Here is a 22,408-nt window from a genome sequence, read left to right as displayed (position 1 = left end):
ATGATTTAAGGTTAGGTATAGCTAGGCCACCTTCCTAGCATTTCTTTTCATTAATTGCCTTGATATTCTGAAACTTTTGTTCTTCCAGATGAACTTTGTTATTATATTTTTAGCTCTATAAAATAATTTTTTGGTAGTTCAATTGGTATGGCACTGGATAAGTAAATTAATTTAGGTAGGATTGCCATTTTTATTATATTAGTTTGGCCCACCCATGAGTAACTGATGTTTTTCCAGTTTTTGAGATCTGGCTTTATTTATGTGAAAAGTGTTTTGTAATTGTGTTCATATAGTTCCTGGGTTTCTTTTGGTAGGGAGACTCTCAAATATTTTATAATATCTATAATAACTTTAAATAGAAGTTCTCTTTCTATCTCTTGCTGTTGGATTCTGTTAGTAATATATAGAAATTCCAATGATTTGTGTGGCTTTGGTTTATATTCTGCAACTTTACTAAAGTTGTTTAATTATTTCAAGTAGTTTTTTACTTGATTCTCTAGGATTCTCTATGTAGATCATCATATCATCTGCAAAGAGTGATAACTTACTTTCTTCTTTGCCTGTTCTAATTCCTTCAATTTTTTTTCTTCTCTTACTGCTAAAGTTAACATTTCTAGTAGCATATTGAATAACAGCAGTGATAATAGACATCTTTGTTTCACCCTCAATCTTACTGGAAATGCCTCTAGTTTATCCCCATTGCATATAATTCTTGCTGATGTTTTAGGTAGATGCTTCTTATTATTTTAAGGAAGTCTCCATTTGTTCCTACACTCTTTAGTATTTTTAGTAGAGACGGGTGTTGTATTTTGTCAAAAGCTTTTTCTGCCTCTATTGAGATAATCATATGGTTTCTGTTAGTTTTGTTGTTGATATGATCAATTATGCTGATAGTTTTCCTAATACTCAACCAGCCCTTCATTCCTGATATAAATCTTACCTGATCAAAGGGTGTTATTCTTGTGATAAGTTGCTGTAATCTTTTTGCTAATACTTTCTTTAAAATTTTTGCATCTATATTCATTAGGGAAATTGGTCTATAATTTTCTTTCTCTGTTTTGACTCTTCCTGGTTTAGGTATCAGTACCATATTTGTATCATAAAGAGAATTTGCTAGGACTCCTCTTTGCCTATTTCCACAAATAGTCCATACAGTATTTAATTAATTTTTCTCTAAATGTTTGTTAAAATTCACTTGTAAATACATCTGGCCCTGGGGAGTTCATTGATGGCTTACTCAGTTTCTTTTTCTGAGATGGGGTTAAGTATCTTAGTTTTTTTCTGTTAATGTGGGCAATGTATATTTTTGTCAATACTCATTGATTTCACTAAGACTGTCAAATTTATTGGTATACAGTTGGACAAAATAGTTTCTAATTATTGTTTTAATTTTCTCTTCATTGGTGGTGAATTCACCCTTTTCGTTTTTGATACTAGTAATTTGGTTTTCTTCTTTCTTTTTTTTTTTAAATCAAATTAACCAAAAGTTTATCTATTGTATTGTTTTTTTTTTTTTAAAAAACCAGCTTAGTCTTATTTATTATTTCAATAGTTTCCTTAATTTCAATTTTATCAATCTCTCCTTTGGTTTTCAGTATTTCTCATTTCTTCTTTAATTTAGGATTTTTTGTTTGTTCTTTTTCTACCTTTTTCAGTTGCATGTCCACTTCATTGAGCTCCTTTTTCTCTATTTTATTCATGTAAGCATTTGCTGTGTCCCATAAGTTTTGGTATATTGTCTCATTATTGTCATTCTCTTGCATGAAGTTAGTGATTGTTTCTATGATATGTTGTTTGACCTACTCATTCTTTAGGATTAGATTATTTAGTTTCCCCCTAATTTTTAGTCTATCTTTCCATGGCCCTTTATTACATATAATTTTTATTGCATCATGATCTGAAAAGGATGCATTCAATATTTCCACCTTTCTGCATTTTATTGTAAGGTTTTTTATGCCCTAGTACATGATCAATTTTTGTGTAGGTGCCATGTACCACTGAGAAAAAGGTATATTCCTTTGTATCCCCATTCAGATTTATCAAGTTCAGATTGGGGGAGGTTGAGGTCCCTCACTAGCATGGTTCTGCTCCCTATTTCTTACCGTAACTCCCTTAATTTCTCTACATATTTGGATTCTATACCACTTGGTGCATATATGTTTAGTAATGATGTTACTTAATTGTCTATGGTGCCTTTTAGCAGGATATAATTTCCTTCCTTATCTCTTTTAATTAGATCTATTTTTGCTTTTGTTTTGTCTGAGATTAGAATTGTTACCCCTGCTTTTTTTTTTATTTCAGCTGAAGCATAATATATTCTACTCCAGCTTTTTACCTTTACCCTGTGTGTATCCCCCTGTTTCAGATGCATTTCTTGTAAACAACATATTGTGGCAGTATGCTTTTTAATACACTCTGCTATCTGCTTACATTTTATGGAGAATTCATCCCATTTACATTCACAGTTATTACTATCTGTGTCTTTCTCTCCATCCTACTCCCTTTCCCCATTTGTGCTTTTGTTTCTCCCTTCTCTCTTTCCCTCCTCAAAAGGGTTTTGGTTTTGACCACTGCCTCCTTCAATCTTCCCTCCCTTCTAACCACTCCCTCCCTTTCTGCTTTCACCTCCTTCTGCCTGTAGGGCAAATTAGATTTCTGTACATAATTGAGCATGTTACTCTCTCCTTGAACCAAATCTGATGAGAGTAAAGTTCAAATAATGCTCATCTCCCTCCCTTCTTTCCCTCTACTGAAATATGTTTTTGTGACTCTTCATGTGATGTAATTTACCCTTTTCTGCTTCCTCTTTTCCTCTTCTCCCATTACAATTCCTTTTTGCCCATTAATTAGTTTATCATCACATCAGTTATTTTATACCCTCACCCTCTGTCTGTGTATATCCCATTTAAATGTCATAATAAAGATACAATTCTCAAGATTTACAAATATTATCTTCCCATGTAGGGATGTAAATAGTTTGCCCTTATTCAATAACATGTTTTTTTTTTTCCTTCCTGATTACCTTTTTATGCCTCTCTTGAATCTTGTATTTGAAGATCAAATTTTCCTTTTAGCTCTGGTCTTTTCTTCAGGAAGGTCTGGAAGTCCCATATTTCATTGAATGTCCATCTCTTTGCCTGAAAGATTATGCTCAATTTTGCTGGGTACTTGATCCTTGGTTGTAATCCAAGCTCCTTTGCCTTACAGAGTATCATATTCCTAGCCCTCTGATCTTTTATAGTAGAAGTTGCAAGGTCTTGTGTGATCCTGACTGTAGTTCCATGATATTTGAATTGTTTCTTTCTGGCTGCTTGGAGTAGTTTCTCCTTGACCTGATAATTCTGGAATTTGGCTACAATATTCCTTGGTGTTTACAATTTGGTATCTCTTTCAGGAACTGATCAGTGGACTCTTTCAATGGCTATTTCACTCTTTGGTTGTAGCAAATTGGGGCAGCTTTCCTTGATGATTTTTTGGAAGATGCTGTCCAGGCTTTTTTTTTTTTTTTGGCATGCTTTCCAATAGACCAATAATTTTTAAATTATCTCTTCTGGACCTATTTTCCAGGTCATTTGTTTTTCCAATGAGGTATTTTATATTTTCTTCTATTTTTTTATTCTTTTGATTTTGTTTGACTGATGTTTGATGCCTCATAGAGACATTAGCTTCTACTTGCCCAATTCTAATTTTTAATGAATTGTTTTCTTCAGTTAGCTTTTATACATCCTTTACTATTTGGCCAATTTTACTTTTTAAGGAGTTGTTTTCTTCAGTGATCTTTTTCCATTTTGTCAATTGTATTTTTGTTCAATTTTTCTTCTATCTTTCTAATTTGACTTTTGAAATCCTTCTTGAGGTCTTCCAAGAAGGCTTTTTTGGGCTTGAGACCAGGTCATATTCCCCTTTGAGGCTCCAAATGTGGGTATAGTGACAATGCTGTCCTCTTCTGAATTTGTGTTTTGATCTTCCCTGTCCCCATAGTAACAATCTATAGTCTTTGCTTTTCTAAGTTGCTTTTTGTTCATTGTGTTTGCCTTTTTCCTGGTTCTTAAAGTTGATCTCTGCTTCTGGGGCACAGGGGTCTCTTTCCCACACTTCTTGTACTGGGGGGTAGGAGGCTCATTACAGGTTTTGTGTGCTGGGGCCTCAGGTTCTGGCAATGAGAAGTTGTTTGATGCTATAGTTTACCTGGTGCTGAGATGAAGCTGGTGGTGGTGGCTGTTGTGTGCTGAAGCCAGGTGAGGTCTTTCTGCATTTCCCTGGGGTTACACTGAAGCTTGCAATATGAGGGTGTGGGAGGGGTGGTGTGGTTTGCAAAGGTCTCCTCCTCCCTAGGGCTGTGCTAGAGCAAGGGTAGGCTTAGCCACTGGTGGATGCCCCATCCATGGTGCAAGTGGTGGTCCTCTGCGCTAGTGTCTGCTGATTCCCCTGGCTGAGAGAAGGCACTCCAGGCTCCTGGTGTTGGTGTTTGCTGACTCCACCACCATTGGGCTCAGTATCTCTTGCTGGTTTGCTAAGATGGAGCTTGCTGCTTGTTTGCCTGGATGCCTCCCCTCCTGTACTCATTCCCTTCAGCCACAGTAAGAGGGACCTTTCCCATTAATCCTTCTAGCCTCAGGAGCTACAAAACTGCTGCCCCTCCTCCACCCTGTCTTTCTGCTGGCTCCCCTGTTCCAGGCTTTTTCCTGGGGCAGTATTTTCTGGGTTTTTCAAGGTCAGTAAGGGAGAGTGAGAGTAACTACTGATTACTCCACCATCCTGGCTCCCAGAAGCTCTCTTCAACTTATTTTTAACAAACAAGCAAATTACTTATACTACATATAATCTTCCCTTAAAAGGTTTGTTTGGTACATTCTTGTCTTAATATATATATCAGGCTTATATAAGATTTTCCATCAGAATGACTAAATTAAATCAAAGTGTTATAGAATTGAGAGAAATTTGGAAATCCAATTCATTGGACATTTGCTGAACGATGACTTTGCGTATATCACCATGCTTTAGACTAGGGATACAAAAATGATGTCATATCCAGCCTCCAAGCTCAAGGAATGTGTAGGCTAGAATGAGATATAAGTCATATACAGAAACTATTATAATACAAATTAGACAATGAGTAAAAAGGAGATAGCCACATGAATCCCTATGAGAAATGTAAGGAAGAAGAGACCATTTTCAACTTGGAAGATCAGGGAATATTTCATGGAGGACATAGCACCTGAATTGAGCCTTGAAAGCATGAAAAAGACAAGTCAATTTGAATGTAAGATATGTATATGAGAAAGGACAGCTTGAAAACAGGGAAGATGAGCAATTTGATTTATCTGGAATGTAGACTCTACTGTGAAATAAAATTTAAGAGCCTCCCCAAACTGGAGACAGATTGTGGAGAGGGTTAAATGTTGGGCTACAGAGTTTATCTCACATTAGTAGGCAATAGGGACCTATTAAAGTTTTGTTTTTGTGTTGTTTTTTAATAGAATTACATGATTAGATTGATCCATTTGGAAAATTAATTACGTAGGAAGACCAATTAGGATGCTATTAAAATAGGACAAAACGAAAGTAATGAGAATCTGAATCAGGGTAATAGAAATGTGACAGGATCAAAAACAATGTAATATAGTGCAAAGAGTTGGGATTTGGAGTTAGGAAAGACTGAAATATGAATTGTTCCTCTGAAACTTAGTATCTTTATTACCTCAAACAAGTTGCTGATCTCCTTGGAATCTCAATTTCTTCACCTGTAATACGGGGATTCTAAAACCTTCAATAAGATTTCACAGCATTGTTGTAAGGATAAAATGGGACCATTTTATAAGGTGCTTTGAAGAAATTCAGTGATATAAAATAAAGGGACTGAAAAAAATGTTTCAGAAGGAGAATCAATAGCATTAGAGGCATGTTCATTTTATGGAGATTCCTATCAGAGAAAAGTAAGCAACAGAATTCTTTGGGTCACTGGTCTCTGGTCAGATTGCCTAGAGAGGATCCATGGAAAGATTTGGACAAAAAAAAATCATATTCTAATAATGTGTATATGGATGCTGACTTCTATTTGTGAAGGAAGTACCTTCACCATGGATGGGGAATCTGGGACCTTGAGGCCACATGTGGCCCTCTAGGTCTTCAAGTTCAGCCCTTTGACTGCATCTAAACTTCATAGAACAAAGCCCCTTAATAAAGAGATTTGTTCTGAAAAACTTGGATTCTGTCAAAAGGCCACATCCAAAGACCTAGAAGGCTACACCCTCAACCCACACAGATAGCCCTTAGTAAGCTATTGAAGTCAACTGCCTAGGGAGAGATCTCTTCAGAGTATTAAAAAAAACAACAGTATGTTGGATTAAGCAGCAAATTCATTTCCATACAAGAAGCACTGATTAACTGACTATGAAGGGCAAGAAAGGCCCTGTGCTAGGCTTTGAGGCTACAGAATTAAAAACAAGCTTTGACCTCAGTTCAATTCAGATCAACAAACGTGTATTACTGTGTGTCTAGCGTTATGCTAGAGTACGGCATACAAAGACAAAACACAAAAGTAATCATTATCCTCAATGAGTTTAAATTCTTCAAGTATTACACAGAATATGTATACAGGTAACTAAATACCAAGTATGTGTTGAGGTTAGCATTTTTTGTTTTTGTTTTATTTTCTTTTTACCAGACTTATGATTTCATTAGTATAGTGAAATCCTGATGAGGAAGCCCCTCTATTAATTCAGACCATCCATTGCTCTATAACTTGCAGTCTGAAGAGGGTTGCCAGGGACACTAAGAATTTAGGTGACTTTCCTAGGATCATGTAACCAGTATGTGTCAGAGTTAGGACTTGAATCCAGGTCTTCCTTCTGTCACAGTGAGAGTCATGGAATCTAATGATCAATTACAACGTACCTACTTAAAGTAAGGCCTGTCCTAGGATACCTTAATCATGTGAGAATTTGTCCCAAATACCCTAAACTAAATGAGAAAAATCCTTGAAAGCCTTTGGATGAACTACTTAGGAAATGTATTCGGGATTGGTTCAAGAAACTTTGTCCTATCCTTATATGTCATCTAAAAAATAATGAGTTATATTAGACATTAATAATTTGAACATGTGCTAACTTACTGTGGAAGCCTTTCAGGCAAAACCTTGTAACAACAATGCCACTTGCTGCTACTGTGGCTTTGAAAGACCAACACCAGTGCACAGGAGAGCTGCTAGCACAGGTTCTTTGATCTGCTTTTCTGAGGAAAGCAATGTTAAGGGGTTTACAATCTCACTTTAATCAAACATACATATATCATTCACTTAGTTCAGGGGGAACAGTCAGTACCCTGAACTTCAGAGAAAACACAAACAGAAATTATAAGCAGAAATTATATAAACAGAGCAAAAAAATTTACCTTGTTTAGGGCCTTGGGGCTTAGTACCTACTTAGCAAAAGAGTGTAGGCCTGAGACTTAGCATCTACCTAGCAAAAGGGTATGGGAAAGATCTCTAATCCCTAGCACCACATCATATATATTGTTTCCAATCAATGACTCAATTCAAACAAAGGCAAGACTCAAAGGCATTTGATTGCCTTATTGCTGAGAAGCACTCCAAAACAAAAGACAACAAAATGTCCCACCCTGCTTGCCATTGCAAACCTGAAGAAAGAATTGCTGGACATGGAAGGAAGTGGGGAGAGTACAACAGCTTCAGACACAGTCTTAGTCTCCTTGTGTCTCCCTTGACCTAGAGAATACCTCATAAACTTCAGTGGATTAGAAGATTTGGATTTTTTTCTTTAGTATCCTGCCAGGGTCCTTGAGCAGCAATGGGCTGACAGCAATGTCTATGTTAGGATCTAAGAGCAGACTTGATGTAATAATAAAAGCAAAATTCAAGGTTCTACCAGAAGTCTAGCAGAAAATTTCCACTATACCTAAAGGGAACATCTTGAGTATTCCAATGAAAGGACTTCTAGGAGTTAAGAGTTACTCCCACTTGCCACCTGTGTTATAAGTTATTGTCCACTTTCCTGAGACTTTGTATGTACTGTTTAGAGAGTATGTGACAGTTTTTTAGGGGAATTTTGGAACCAACTATAGTACTGTACAAAATACCAGTTGTGAAAAGCTAATTAAGGATGGTTCACTTATTTATATCAACTGATAACAATAGGGGAAAACATATCAGTGGGAGTTCATGAGTTATAGCATTAGGAAAAAAAGTGCCCCTAAACTCTCAGGGTTACCCAGAGACTCTGCAGGAACAAGTAACTAGCCTCATGCTGAGGTTCCTACCTACCAGGGGAGTTGGGGTTGGGAGAAAAGCTTCAGAGCCCATATCTACCTATATCCAAGCCAGCTCTATATGCTGTATACTTTGCTGCTCTAATATAACCTAGCGATGATTCTATCATTAAAGATAGTTTTTTTGAAGACAGTTTTTAAAGTGAACACACATAGGTCTGATTTACCAGTTCTACCTTTTCACTACTCAGTTGTTCCTACCATAAGGTCATCTCACGTTGAGAATGCTCAAGCATCATACTCCAACAAATCAACTAACAAGTTTCTGCAAAAGCACAAAAATCAGGGGAACCAAGAAAAAAAAATGAGGTAGAGTATACAGAAAAAATAATATTCCTCAAGAAAAGGAATAAAAGGGAATAGTATACAAAACACTTGTAGGATATGACAATGAAAGGTGGAATATTTTATAAAAGCCTCTCTATGGCTGTGCACAACGTTCTCCTGGCTCTGCTCCGCTCACTCAGCATTATGTCGTGTAGGTTTTTCCAGGTTGTTATGAAGTCTGCATCATCCCCATTTCTTATGGCACAATAGTATTCCATCACCTTCATATACCACAGCTTGTTCAGCCATTCCCCAATTGATGGGCATCCCTTTGATTTCCAATTCTTGGTTACCACAAAGAAAGCTGCTATAAATATTTTTGTACATATGGGTCCTTTTCCTGCTTGTGTGATTTCTTTGGGATACAACCCTAGAAGTGGTATTGCTGGGTCAAAGGGTATGAACATTTCTATAGCCCTTTGGGCATAGTTCCAAACTGCTCTCCAAAATGGCTGGATCAGCTCACAACTCCACCAGCAATGCAACAATGTTCCAATTTCCCCACATCCTTTCCAGCATTTATCATTTTCCTGTTTTGTTATTTTAGCCAATCTGACAGGAGAGATGTGGTATCTAAGAGTAGTTTTGATTTGCATTTCTCTAATCAGTAGTGATCCAGAGCATTTTTCCATATGCCTGTAGATAGCTTTAATTTCTTCCTCTGAAAACTGCCTGTTCATATCCTTTGACCATTTCTCAATTGGGGAATGGCTTGTATTCCTATATATTTGGCTCAGCTCCCTGTATATTTTAGAGATGAGGCCTTTATCAGAGATACTAGTTGCAAAGATTTTCTCCCAATTTTCTGCTTCCCTCCTAATTCTTATTGCATTGGCTTTTTTTGTACAAAAACATTGAGGCACACTACATGCTCGCCTTTTTTGCTTCTCTTTTGTTTTTGGGTTTTTTTTTTTTGGTTCTGTTTCTTCTTTCTCATGATTCATTCCATTGGTCAAAATTCTTCTCCACGACTTGACTAGTGCATAAATTAATTCAATGTGAAGTTATACATGACAGTTATATGAGATTCCATGCCGTCTTGGGGAGGGAGGGGGGAGGGAGAGGAGAAAAACTGGAACTCAAAACTATGTAGAACCGTGTGTGGTAAACTAAAAATAAATAAAGAAATTTATAAAATAAATAAATAAATAAAAGCCTCTCTACTTCTATACCTCTTCTAAATACCAAGTATGTATACAGAGAATTCCCAGAGAGCATTAACTAGGAGTGAGGGGGAGGAGTAAAGAAAGATCTCATGTAGGAGATGGCATCTAAATTGACCCTTGAAGGAAGTCAGGAATTCAGAAAAAAATAGGAAGGAAAATATTTCAGGCATGTGGGAAAGCCCATAGACAAGCATGAAGATGGCAATGGAATGTCTTATATGAAGAACAGGAATGTCAGGTAGGTGAGAGTAGTAATTTGAAAAAAAAAAGTCTTGGAAAGTAGGCTAAAGCCAGATGGTGAAAGGCTTTAAATAGTAAACAAAAACATTATTTTATCCTAGAAGCAATAGATAACCACTGTAGTCACTTTAAGAGAAAAAAAAATATTAAGGTCTTTGTTTTTAACACCTCTTCCCCTCCTACTCACCTATCTTTATTTCCCCACTCCCTAACTTAATCCTTTCTTGTTCTTGTAGCAAAGAAAATCCCTTAAGTAAAAACAAACAAACAAAATTGGTGGTGTTATGTTCTTATCTAATAATGCATCTGATATTTTGCCCCTACAACTCCCTACTTCTCTGTTGGGAGAAAATAGGTATTATCTGTTTTCCAAGACAATAATTGGTTTTCAATTTACTTAAAATTTAGTGATATTTTGAATTCCATTTTGTAGAAACCAGCAATATTATGAAGCAGTTGTAATAATCCAAGTGGTGATTAGAGCCTGAAATAGGATGGTGGCAATGTTAGTGGAGGGAAGGGGTCTGATGATACAAGTAATCTTGTGGAAAAAAAAACTAAAAAAAAAAATAGCAACTAATTGGACACAGTTGCTGAGGGAAGAATTAAATTGAGAGTAACATACTAGGTTGTGAAAATTGGTAAATTAGAAAGTTGGCAATGCTTTCAGTAGAAATGTTGAGGTTAAAAAACCTCAGGTTGAGGTTAAGGGTGGTCGAGAACCTAAAATACCAAAACCTGGATCCTGCTTGAATGAATTAAACTCAAGCCTTCTTACAGCCAAAGAGGTTATTAACAAAGTTTATTAAAGATTTGCCATGTTGGGTAGAGTCTTAAGAAATCTCACCATTTCTGATGCTTGTTTGACAAGCCAGCCAGATTCAGTTGAATCCGAGCACCTTCATGGAAGCTTATATACAGAAAGACCGTGGGAGGGATCTAGAGTGGTCCTGGGGTGATGGGAGGAGAGGTTTAGGGAAGGTCTTGAGGAGGAGTCTAAGGGTGGAACTGGGTTGACTGGGGTGAGGTCAGACTCGAGGAATGGGATTAAGGGTGGGAAGTTGCCAGAGGCAATCCAGAGGTAACCCAAAATGTAGGGCTAGGCTAGTTTAAGGGTATTTTGATATTTTGATAGGATCATGGGTGGAAAGTAGTTGGACAATAGAGGGTTAGGCTAGGTAGAGATTTGAGCCTAGAGATAATGAAAGGTTTATGGCCTCAGGTGAAGGAAGGCCAGATCAAGTGGGAAGATTCAAGGAGAGTTCAAGGGGGCTCCCACAGTCTGATGGGTTAATCCATCAGAAATAGAGAAGAAAAGAAGAAGGATTGGTTTTAGGGGGAAAGATAATTAATCCTTTTTTTGGAGATTTTGAATTTGAAATGCTTTGGGAGAACCAGAAAGGATTTTCCAGGTGGTGATAAAAGATTAGAGCTGAGAGGAGATGGATATGTAAAGGTAGGAATCATCTGCATAGAAACAAAAACTGAATCCATGGAATCTGATGAGATCCCTGAGAGAGAGTATATGTATAGAGAGAAGATAAGAGAGTCCAGGACAAAACCCACAGACAGCATGCTATGAATTCAGTAGAGGAGACAGAGAAGGAACAGTCATTCAGAAAGGAGAACCAAGAGAAAATAATGCCACAAAAGCCAAAAAAGGAGAGTGTATCTGGGAGGAGAGTTTGGTCAAGTGTTGAAATTTGAAGAGAGGTCAAGAACAAAAGAAGAGTAAGAAAAAGCAGTGGACTTAGAATTTTAAAAATCAGTGATAACCTTGATAAGAATAGTTTCATTAGAGTGGTGGGCTTGGAAACTGGATTGCAAGAGGTTGAGAAGATAATGGAAGTAAAGTAATTGAAGGTAGATAGTGGTATTGTTGTCCACCCTTTTCCACAATTTTGGTTATGAAAGAAATGATTGTAAACTTGCAGGCATGCATGGTAGGGCAATGAAGATTGTTGGGGTTTTTGTAGGATAGTTAAGATCCAGATATGTTTATAATCTACAAGAAAGAAGCCAATGGTTAAAAAGAATATGGAAGCTACTCATGAATTTTCTATTCTACTCAAGAATACATTTACTATTTAAAATTTATTTTATTTTTAATTTATGGAACAGAACAAACATTTCTATAACATAGTATAATAAAAATAGATGATTGCACATGAAACCGCACATCTACTATGTATAACTTGCTATTCCTTTTAAATATACAACAAAGTCATCATGTAAGTTTTTTTCTTTTTTTTCTTCCCTTCCCACACCCCTGCCCTAGAGATGGCTACCATTAGACACATTTACAAAGAAAAGTCAATGTAATGTAATATGAGATGGGAAGAGAGAGCATTAACAGATAAGGTCAAGGTGATTAAACTTTTGTACATCCCTCACACTATAGAAGTAAGAAGGGGAGGTACCAAAATAGCAGAGTAGAGGAAGCAATCAGCTGAGTTTTCCCAACATTCTCCTCCAAACAATTTTAAAATAATACCCCAAATCAAATTATGAAGTAGCAGAGCCAACAAAAGTTCAGGGTGAAACATTCTTCCTGCCAAGGATAACTTAAGGGTCATAAATAGAAATCTGTGACACAATGGTGGAGGCTAGCCCAGAGCCCACATGGATGAAACATAAGTGGTGGAAATAGGTGGTGGTGACAGAAACAGCAGGAGCTTCAGAAGCTCACAAGTCAGAAATAGTCAGGGGATACGGCAACATGTCAAAAAGAGATTACATGTGCTAGCACTAGAAGCACAACAGGATATTGTTTGGCAATTCCATTGCCTATACCCATTTCTGGGTCATAGATTAAGAGATGAGAAGAGCACTTTCAGTCAAAAGGCAGCAAAAACCATGAAAGGCACTATTGCTTTTGTTCCCAAGGGATCAGGTTCCTAAGAAACAGTATGACTTCCAATCCCAAGTGAGCAAAGGCCCTAAGAACAGTATTAATTGAAATACCAAGGAAAAGGGGCCTTTCCTAGGTAAGAAGCAGAGTGCAGACCACAAAAATATCAACGATCACACCTCTACCCAGATCACACCAACTTGGAAGCATCAAAAGCTTCCACCACCCCCCCAACTCTCCCTGAAAATGGCAGCATACAAAAGCCTTTTAAAGCTTGAGATAGTGTACATTCCTCCCCTATGCCAGGAAAGGAGTCCACTTTTAACATAATGTTCAAAATTAAGAAATAGGGTGGAAAAATGAGCAAATTAAAAAAAAATACCCTTGACCATAAAGAGCTGCTATGGTGACAGGGAAGATAAAGACACAAACTAAGAAGAAAATTAAATCAAAACAGCTACAAGCAAAGTCTCAAAGAAAAAATAAAACATAAATTGGACACAAGCCCAACTACAATTCCTGGAAGATCTAAAAATGATTTTTCAAAATCAAATAAGAGTAGTAGAGGAAAAATTAGGTAAAAGCATGAAAGAAAAGGAAGAAAATTATGAAATGACAATTAGCAACTTGGTGAAAGAGAGGGGAAATACTAAGGAAAATAACACCTTAAGAACAGAATTGGCTGAATGCAAAATGTGATACAAAAATTCACTGAAGAAAACAACTTCTTACAAAACAGTATTAACCAAAAGTTAAAAAAATGATACAAAAGCTCACTGAAAAAAAATAATCCTTTAGAAATTAGAATTGGGCAAGTAGAAGTTAATGACTCCATGAGACATCAAAAACCAATTTTTTAAAAGTCAAAGGAAAGAAAAAATAGAAGAAAATGTGAAATATTTCATTTAAAAACCTGATATGTAAAATAGGTTGAGGAGAGATCACTTAAGAATTATTAAACTACATGAAAGCCATGATCAAAGAAAAAGCCTAGACATCATATTTCAGGAAATTATCCAGGAAAACTGCCCTGATATCCTAGAATCAGAGGGCAAAATAGAAATTGAAAGAATCCACTGATTACAACCTGAAATAGATCCCAAAATAAAAACGCCCAGGAATATGAAAGCCAAATTGCAGAACTCTCAAGTCAAAGAGAAAATACTTCAAACAGCCAGAAACAATTCAAATGTCATAGAGTTGCAGTTAGGATCACAAAATTTTAGCAACTACCACATTAAACAAGTGGAGGCCTTGGAATATGATCTAGACAGCAAAAGAGCTTGAATTGCAACCAAGAATAACCTCCTCAACAACACTGAGTATACTCCTTCAAAGGAAAAAAAAAATGGATATTAGATGAAATAGAGGACTTTCAAGAATTCTTGATGAAATGACCAGAGCTGACAAGAAAATTGACAGAAGAAAATCATAAAAAGGTAAATAGGCAAGAGAAATCGTAAGGAATTTACTAAGCTTAAATTGCCTTTCTGTATAGGAAGATGATATATGTAACTTCTAAGAACTTCATCATTATCAGAGCAATTAGAAAGATTCTACATAGAAGGAGGGTATGAGAGTAAGTTGATTATGTTGGGATAATGTAAAAAAAAATGGATAGGCAAGAAAGAGGGGTGGCCTGGGAGAAGAGTGAAGGGAGGGGGGAAATTATCTCACATAAAAATGCAAGGAAGAGCTTTTACACTGAAGGGGGAAATTTGAGGGTGTGCAATGCTTAAACCTCACTAACATCTAAATTACTTCAAAGAGAAAGAATATATATATATATATATATATATATATACACACACATATACATATATATATATATACACATACATACATACATACATATACATATGTGTGTGTGTGTGTGTGTATATATATATATATATATATAGATAGATAAATTTCTATTACCAAATGAGCATGTATATATATATATATATACATGCTCATTTGGTAATAGAAATTTATCTTATCCAAGAGGAAAGTAGGAGGGGAAAGGGATAAGAGATATGGAGGGTGGGGTATAAAAGGGAAGGCAGATAAAAGAATGCAATGGTCAGAAGCAAAATAGACTTTAGAGGAGGCACAGGATAGGGAAGGAAAGATAAACAGAAAATAAGATGGAGGGAAATGCAGTTAGTAGTCATAACAGTGAATGTGAGTGATTGGAATTCACTCATAACACAAAAATGGATAACGTTATGGATTAGAAATAAAAATCCAATGTAATTTTGCTTACAAGAAATACACATGAAATAGAGAGACATACAATTAAAATAAGGGACTGGAGCAGAATCTATTATGCTTTAGCTGATGTAAAAAAGGCAGGGGTAGCAATCATCATCTCAGACAATGCAAAAGCAAAATAGACCTAATTAGAAGGGATAGGCAGGGAAACTATATCTTGCTAAAAAAGAAACCATAAGCAATGCACCAAATGGCAAAACATCCAAATTCTTAAAGGAAAAAGTTCAATGAATTCCAGGGGGAAATAGTAAAACTATACTAGTGGGGAACCTCAACTTTCCCCTCTCAAAGCTAGATAACCATAATTATAAATAAGGAAGAAGTTAAGAATGCGAATAGAATCTTAGAAAAGTTAGATATAATGGTTTGCTAGAGAAAACTGAGTGGAATAGAAAGGAGTATACCTTTTTCTCAGCTGTATATGGCACCTTCACAAAAATTGAGCATAAAAATCTCACAACCAAATACCCAAAAGCAGAAATATTGAATGCATCCTTTTAGAACATCATGCAATAAAAATTAGATTAATGAAGGTCTGTGGAAAATGAATTGGAAACTAAATAATCTAATCCTAAAGAATTAGTGGGTGAAAGAACAAATATTAGAAATAATCAACAATTCCATTAAAGAGAATAACGAGACAACATTCCAAAATTTGTGGGATGCATTGAAAGCAGTACTTTGGGGAAAAATTATATCTCTAAATGCTTATGCTGATAAAATAAAGCATATCAATGAAGTGCACATGCGACTAATTAAAAAGAACAAATTAAAAATTCTCAATTAAACACCAAATTGCAAATCCTGAAAATCAAAGGAGAGAGTAATAAAATTGAAAATAAAATAAAGTTTTACAAAAACAAAACCAAAAAACTCATTGGTTAATTTGATTTAAAAAAGAAAGAAAAGCAAATTACCAGTATAAAAATGAAAAGGTTGAAACACAAGATAAAATTAAAGCAATTATTAAAAATTATTAAATTATTAAAAGTTATTTTGCACAATTATATGCCAGTAAAACTGACAAACTAAGTAAAACGGATGAATATTTACAAAAAATGTAAACTGTTCAGATTAGCAAAAGAGGAAATGGAATGCTTAAATAATTCTGTCTTAGAAAGAGAAATTGAATAAGCCATCAATTAACTCCCTAAGGAAAAAAATACTCAGGACCAGATAGAGTTATAAGTGAATTCTACCAAACATTTAAAGAACAATTAGTCCCCATATTATATAAACAATTTTAAAAAATAAGTAAAGAAGGAATCCTGCCAAGTTTCTTTTATGACACAAATATGATTTTGATATCTAAACCAAGAACAGCAAAACAGAGAAAGAAAACTATAGACTAATTTCCTTAATGAATATTGATGCAAAAATCTTAATACCAGCAAAGAGATTGTAGCAATATATCAAAAAGATCACGCACTATGACCGGATGGGATTTATAGTAGGAATGTAGGACTGGTTCAATATTAGGAAAACTATCAGCATAACTGATCATATCAATAACAACAGAAATCATATGTTCATATCAATAAATGCAGAAAAAGCTTGATAAATACAATACCCAGTCCTATTAAAAACACCAGAAAGCATAGGAATCAATGGTGCCTTACTTAAAATGATAAGTAGTATCTAAAACCAAAAACAAGCATTATCTGTAACAGGGATAAACTTGAAGTCTTCCCAATAATATCAGGAGTGAAGCAAGGATGTCTATTATCACCACTATTCTTCAATATTTCCATATATTACCAAACAGCAAGAAGAGATAGAGATTTAAAATCACTGCAGACAACATAAAATACTTGGGAGTCTATCTGCCAAGACAAAACCAGGGATTATATGAACACTATTACAAAGTACCTGTCACACAAATAAAGACAGATCTAAACAATTGGGGAAATATTAGTTGCTCATGAGTGGGTAAAGCCAATATAATAAAAATGTCAATTCTGCCTAAGTTAATTTATTCATTCAGTGCTATAATTTTATAGGGCTAAAAACAAAATTCATCTGGAAGAACAAAAGGTTAAAAATAATTAGGGAATCAATGAAGAACATGTGACAGGAGTTGGCCTAGCAGTTCCGAATTTCCATGTGGTAGTATCTAAACAATCTGGTACTAGCTAAGAAATAGAGTGGTAGATCAGTGGAATAGATTAGGTACACAATATACAACAGTGAATGATCAGGTAATTTCATGTCTGATAAACCCAAAGATTCAAGCTTTGGGGATAAGAGTTTAACATTTGACAAAAATTGCTGGGAAAACTATTTATCTCTCTTAATGAGATCTATTTTCGCTTTTGCTTCCTCTGAGATCATGATTGCTATCCTTGTCTTTTTCACTTCAACTGAAACAATAGATTCAGCTCCAGTCCCTTATTTTAATTCTGTGTCTCTTTCTGTTTCGAGTGTATTTCTTGTAAACAACCTATTTTTGGATTCTGCTTTCTAATCCAGTCTGCTATTTTCTTGCATTTTGTGGATGTTTCTCCATTTCCAATTACAGATATATTCACTGATTTTGTATTTTTCTCTATCCTATTCTCTTATACCCCTTCCTTCCCTGACTTCTTTTTACAAAGAAGATGAATTTTGCTGAGCACCAATGTTTTATGATTAATGCAATCTGCTTCTTCTCACCTGTCCCTTCTTCCATTCAGACCTCAAACACAAGTACTCTTCTTCACTTTCCCTTAAAACCTCTCTTTGTAAAGCAGCTAGGTAGCATGATGGATAGAGCACTGGGGTCAGGAATGCCTGAGTTCAAATCCAGCAGCAGACATGCACTAGTTTTGTGACCCTGGACAAGTCACTTAACCTCCATCTGCTTCCATTTCCTCAGCTATAAAAATGGGATAGTAATGGCATCTTCTTCACAGGATTGTTGTGAGGATCAAAGGAAATAATATTTGTAAGGCACATAGCACAGTGCCTAGCCCATAGTAAGGGCTTAATAAATGCTTGTTCTCTTCCCCCATTCCTGATCCACAATTACGACTAATTGCTTCCTTAATTTTTTCTTTCCTTCTTGTTTTCTCCTCCTCTGTCCCCATTCCCTCATATTTTCTTTTAATTTGAATGTATTTTTATTCCCAATACTCTGTGTTAATGTGTTTGTATGTGCATGTATTCTACTCTCCTTTGTTTAGTTCAAGTGAAAGTGAAGCCCAAGTGTTGCCCAGATTTATTTAAATTTCCACTGTTTTAGTTTATTCATTTGTAAAATGAAGGGATTGGACTAACTGCTTTCTGAGGTCCTTTCTAGCTCTAAACCTATAATCCTATGATATTTGAAGTTTCCTTCAGTTCCAAGTATTATGAACAAGAAAACCAATCTGTTATCCTACCCTAAAAAACGTTTAAGAAATAAACTACCGAAATTTGACAAACTTTTATTTAAGCACCTTATCCTTAAAAAAAAAAAATCATAGTGTTCTTTGAATAAATTGACCTGAGATTTCAAGTTTGCTTAAAAGTGAAATTATGAAAATTAAATGTTTTTCCATCATGTGCTGTAAGAACTTTGCTTGCCCAAAAAATGAAGCTCTCTTTCAGATTAGTGGAACTAAAAAAAATCAGTTTTGTTTTAGTGAATTGTTCTAGGGAAGCCAGAAAAAGGGCCAGAAAAAAGGCATTTCTATAACTCAGGAAAGTTTTTAAAAAATCATCCACCTTCTGAATTTCAAAATTGTCTCCATTTGTGGATACTATCCACTGGGTACTTTGAGCCTTCCCTTTAATGTATTTGATAAGATATCACAAAATAAATACCCACCTGCCACAGGAGCAGGGTTTTTAGACTCATACATCCAGTGCATATGTATTAAAAATTGTCATTTTTACAGACCTTTTTGTGTTGTGCCCTTGGTAGCAGCTTATCTTTAGTCCCAGCTCTGATTTGATGTGATCTGGGGGCTCAGGTTAGAGGAACTGCACAACGAAACCAACTAAATATTTCCTAGGAAATATATAAATGAATCATAAGCAGGGTTTTCCTATTAATAAGAATAAATGAATATGAATGTACAAAGAGTACTAGATTAGAGATAGGCGGCAAGGATCTGTTAGCCCAACTTTTCTGTTTACTAGCTGTATGACTGGTCAATTAAACTCTAGTAACTTCAGATCCTTCATCTGTAAAATGAGAGGATTGAACCAGGTGACTTTTGAAGTTCCTTCTAGTTCTGAATCTGTCATCTACATGGTCTGCTAAAGAACCTTCCAGATGTAAATCTATGATGTCACATATGAATTCAGATGAGAAAAATATTCATAATATTTGCAATATTCTATGCTAAGTTGATACCCCCTCCCCAAAAAAGGAAGGGGAACCAACAAAGGAAGAGAGGGAAAGAAATTTTCATTCTAAACTAAAGGGATTTATAGGATAGTCTCACATTGTTACTGACAGTTGAGATTAAATTGGATGATAAACATTAAATTGGCTGCACGCAGGGATTTATGCTTTTAAAATGAATTATAAATATAATTTTCATTGTTCACAGTACTCCAAACAGGTATTTTTTTATTAAAGGTTGGGTAGCCTACTGTGATAAAATGGCTCCCTTCCCCAATTATATGACTATTGTAATTAATATCCCTTTTCTACTTGGGACAAAAGTTATTTTTATAAGTGCACAGAAATATAGGTCTGGGAAAACGCTTGTTGTATAATGGATAGAGGCTGACTGACAAGGGACAGAATAATAGTGGCCAGACCCAACAGAGATGAATCACATAAATAAAGCACTCAGAAAAAGGAAATTAGGGATTAGAATAATTCAAGAGGGAGTAGGGCTGCGAATCACTCAAAGAATCATACTTTATACCAGCAGGCCTATGGGATTTCAAGAAGCTCAAGGGAGCTCCATGGCTTTTGGACACAGAATCAGGAATTAGAGGTGAGATATCAATTTATTGTGGAGATGTAAGATCTCTGGATTTGGAGTTAAGAAGACTTGGGTTTAGGGGCAGCTAGATGGCACTGGCCCCAGAGTCAGGAGGACCTGAGTTCAAATCCAGCCTCAGACACTTGACACACTTACTAGCTGTGTGACCTTGCGCAAGTCACTTAACTCCAATTGCCTTGATTTTCCCCCCTCCAAAAAAGAAAAAAAAAAGAAGACTTGGGTTCTTGGGGGTAGGTCTTATAAGATAAGTTAAGTCAATAAGCATTTATTAAGCACCTACTATGTGCCAGGCACCATGCTAAGTCCCTACTACTCAAAGAGCTCACAGTCTAATGGGGGAGGCAACATGCAAATAAAATATATATAGAATAAATTGTAAATAGTCTGAGAGAGAAGGCACTAAAGTTAAGGAGGTAGGAAAGACTCCATGCAGAAGATAGGACTTTAGCTGAACTTTGAAAGAAGCCAGTGAAGGGAGGAAGCAGAAGGGAAAAGGAAGAGAATTTTCAAGTATGAATGACAGCCAGTGAAAATACTTGCAGTTGGAAGATTTCTGTGAGGAAAAGCAAAGAGGCCAAATGTCATTGAATCATAGAGTATATATAAGGGAACACGTTGTAAGAAGACTGGAAAGATAAACCTTTCCTATGACTTTAAGAGTCAAACAGGATTTTATATTTGATATAAGAGATAATGGAGAGCTAATGGAGTTGATCAAATAAGGGAATGACTTGACTTTTGTCTTAGGAAGATTAATTTGATAGTTGAATGACTTCAGGTATAGACTTGAGGGCAGAAGACCAGCCAGATGGCTATTACAGTAGTCCAGGAACTTGTAAACATATTGAATATGGAGGGTGAGACTTTCCTCTGAAGAAAGTATGTATGTGAAGTCCACCTAGCTTCCTTGGGCCCTCCCCCCAGAGCAAATGAAAAGTTTGGTGGCCCTGATCCAGTCTTCCACAGAGGTCCTCAGGGCTTAAGGGGACCAGTGATTTCACTACTTCTGAGACTCCCACTTTTCTTCTGGGGAAAATGCCCAATAAGAGGGATCCCAGGACCCAGGGCTTGACCCTACATAGCCATTGGGCCTAGGAGGATCCACAGTCTGGGTGGAGAACAGGCTCCAGGGACAATGCCAGGAATGGTCCTTCCGATGGATAGAAAACCTCAGAGAGATGAGTAGTCACCATCCATCTAAGAATATCCCTGGCCTAAGAACATGCCTCAGTTCAAGGATGGAGTCTAGGAAGTTGATAGAACTGATAAATCAACTGCTTTGTCTGCAGATGCTTCTCAAAGGGCTACTGCCACTATGAGAATCTTTGTACCTTTTACCACCCAAGAGTGAATGTGCCTCTTGCAAAACTGTGCCTTCTACCAATAATACTCCAGTGGATCTTTTCTATTCTGGAAGCCCATTGCCCTATTGTTCTCTGAGGTGTTCTGCCCAACACCTCCAGCTGAGGAAGGCACTTAAACCTGACCTGACCCCTCCCCTATGTGGGGGTTTGGGAGGACAGAAAGAGAGGGGTAGAAGAGTAGAATTTTCTTTTTTAAGTTTTATTAATACTTTTTGTTTTTATACTACTTCCATTTTCCAGTAACACCTTCCCTAAACCCCATTTTACAACAGAGAAAATCACTTACACAAATGAATCATCAAATGGATCACATCTCTCAGTATTTGCAGCATTCCACATCAGTAGTGTTCTGGGAGGTTTTCTAATAATTGATCTTCATTATCTACCTTTTCCTCTTTTGAGGGGGGGTGTATAATTTTAATGTGTATCCCTTTACTTATTTTTCCTCTGATAAGTGACTTGTAACAGAAACCTAACTGGTGCTGTTCACCCACAAATTGCCCCCTTCAGGTATTGCTTGTGGTTCTGTTGAGAACTGTGGTTCTTGGGAGCTGGGGATGGTTCTGAAAAAGGACACCATCTTGACTTCATTCTTGTCTATTAGTGGTGCCCTCCAAACCTTTCCTCACCTTCAGCAACTGTTGGTGGTGGTGGTGGTGGTGCTTCCTTTTCTAATAGGACCAATGGACCGATACACCAATGAGATCATAGGTGATGTTTCGATTTTCGAGAAGATCTGAGAAATATCTTTAGCAAGATACCCACTGCTTCACCTGCTTTTCCCTCTCTCCTATCAGTCATTCTGAGTATGAAATAGAGTGGACCTTTGCTTACTCTCACACCGTTTTTCTTCCTTCCCTCCTTTCTCTTTCCCTACATCCACTCAGTTGGATTCTCTGAACTTCCACTCAGTATGGGATCTCTTCACTAGAGAAATTTTGGGCAATGAAATTCTTCTGTCTCACTGGGTGGAGCTTAGATGATACTGTTACTTTC

At 36.3% G+C, this 22,408-nt stretch overlaps 1 pseudogene; it reads left to right on the top strand.

Annotated features, from left to right (window-relative positions):
* The first annotated feature begins 10,010 nt into the window (after positions 1-10,010).
* LOC118835349 lies at positions 10,011-21,488 on the top strand (annotated as a pseudogene).
* Positions 21,489-22,408: the final 920 nt, after the last annotated feature.

This window comes from Trichosurus vulpecula, chromosome 1, assembly GCF_011100635.1.
Source record: "Trichosurus vulpecula isolate mTriVul1 chromosome 1, mTriVul1.pri, whole genome shotgun sequence".
Taxonomy (NCBI): Eukaryota; Metazoa; Chordata; class Mammalia; order Diprotodontia; family Phalangeridae; genus Trichosurus; species Trichosurus vulpecula.
Note: the sequence above shows the minus strand (reverse complement) of the source record. Positions and strands in the feature narration are given on the sequence as shown.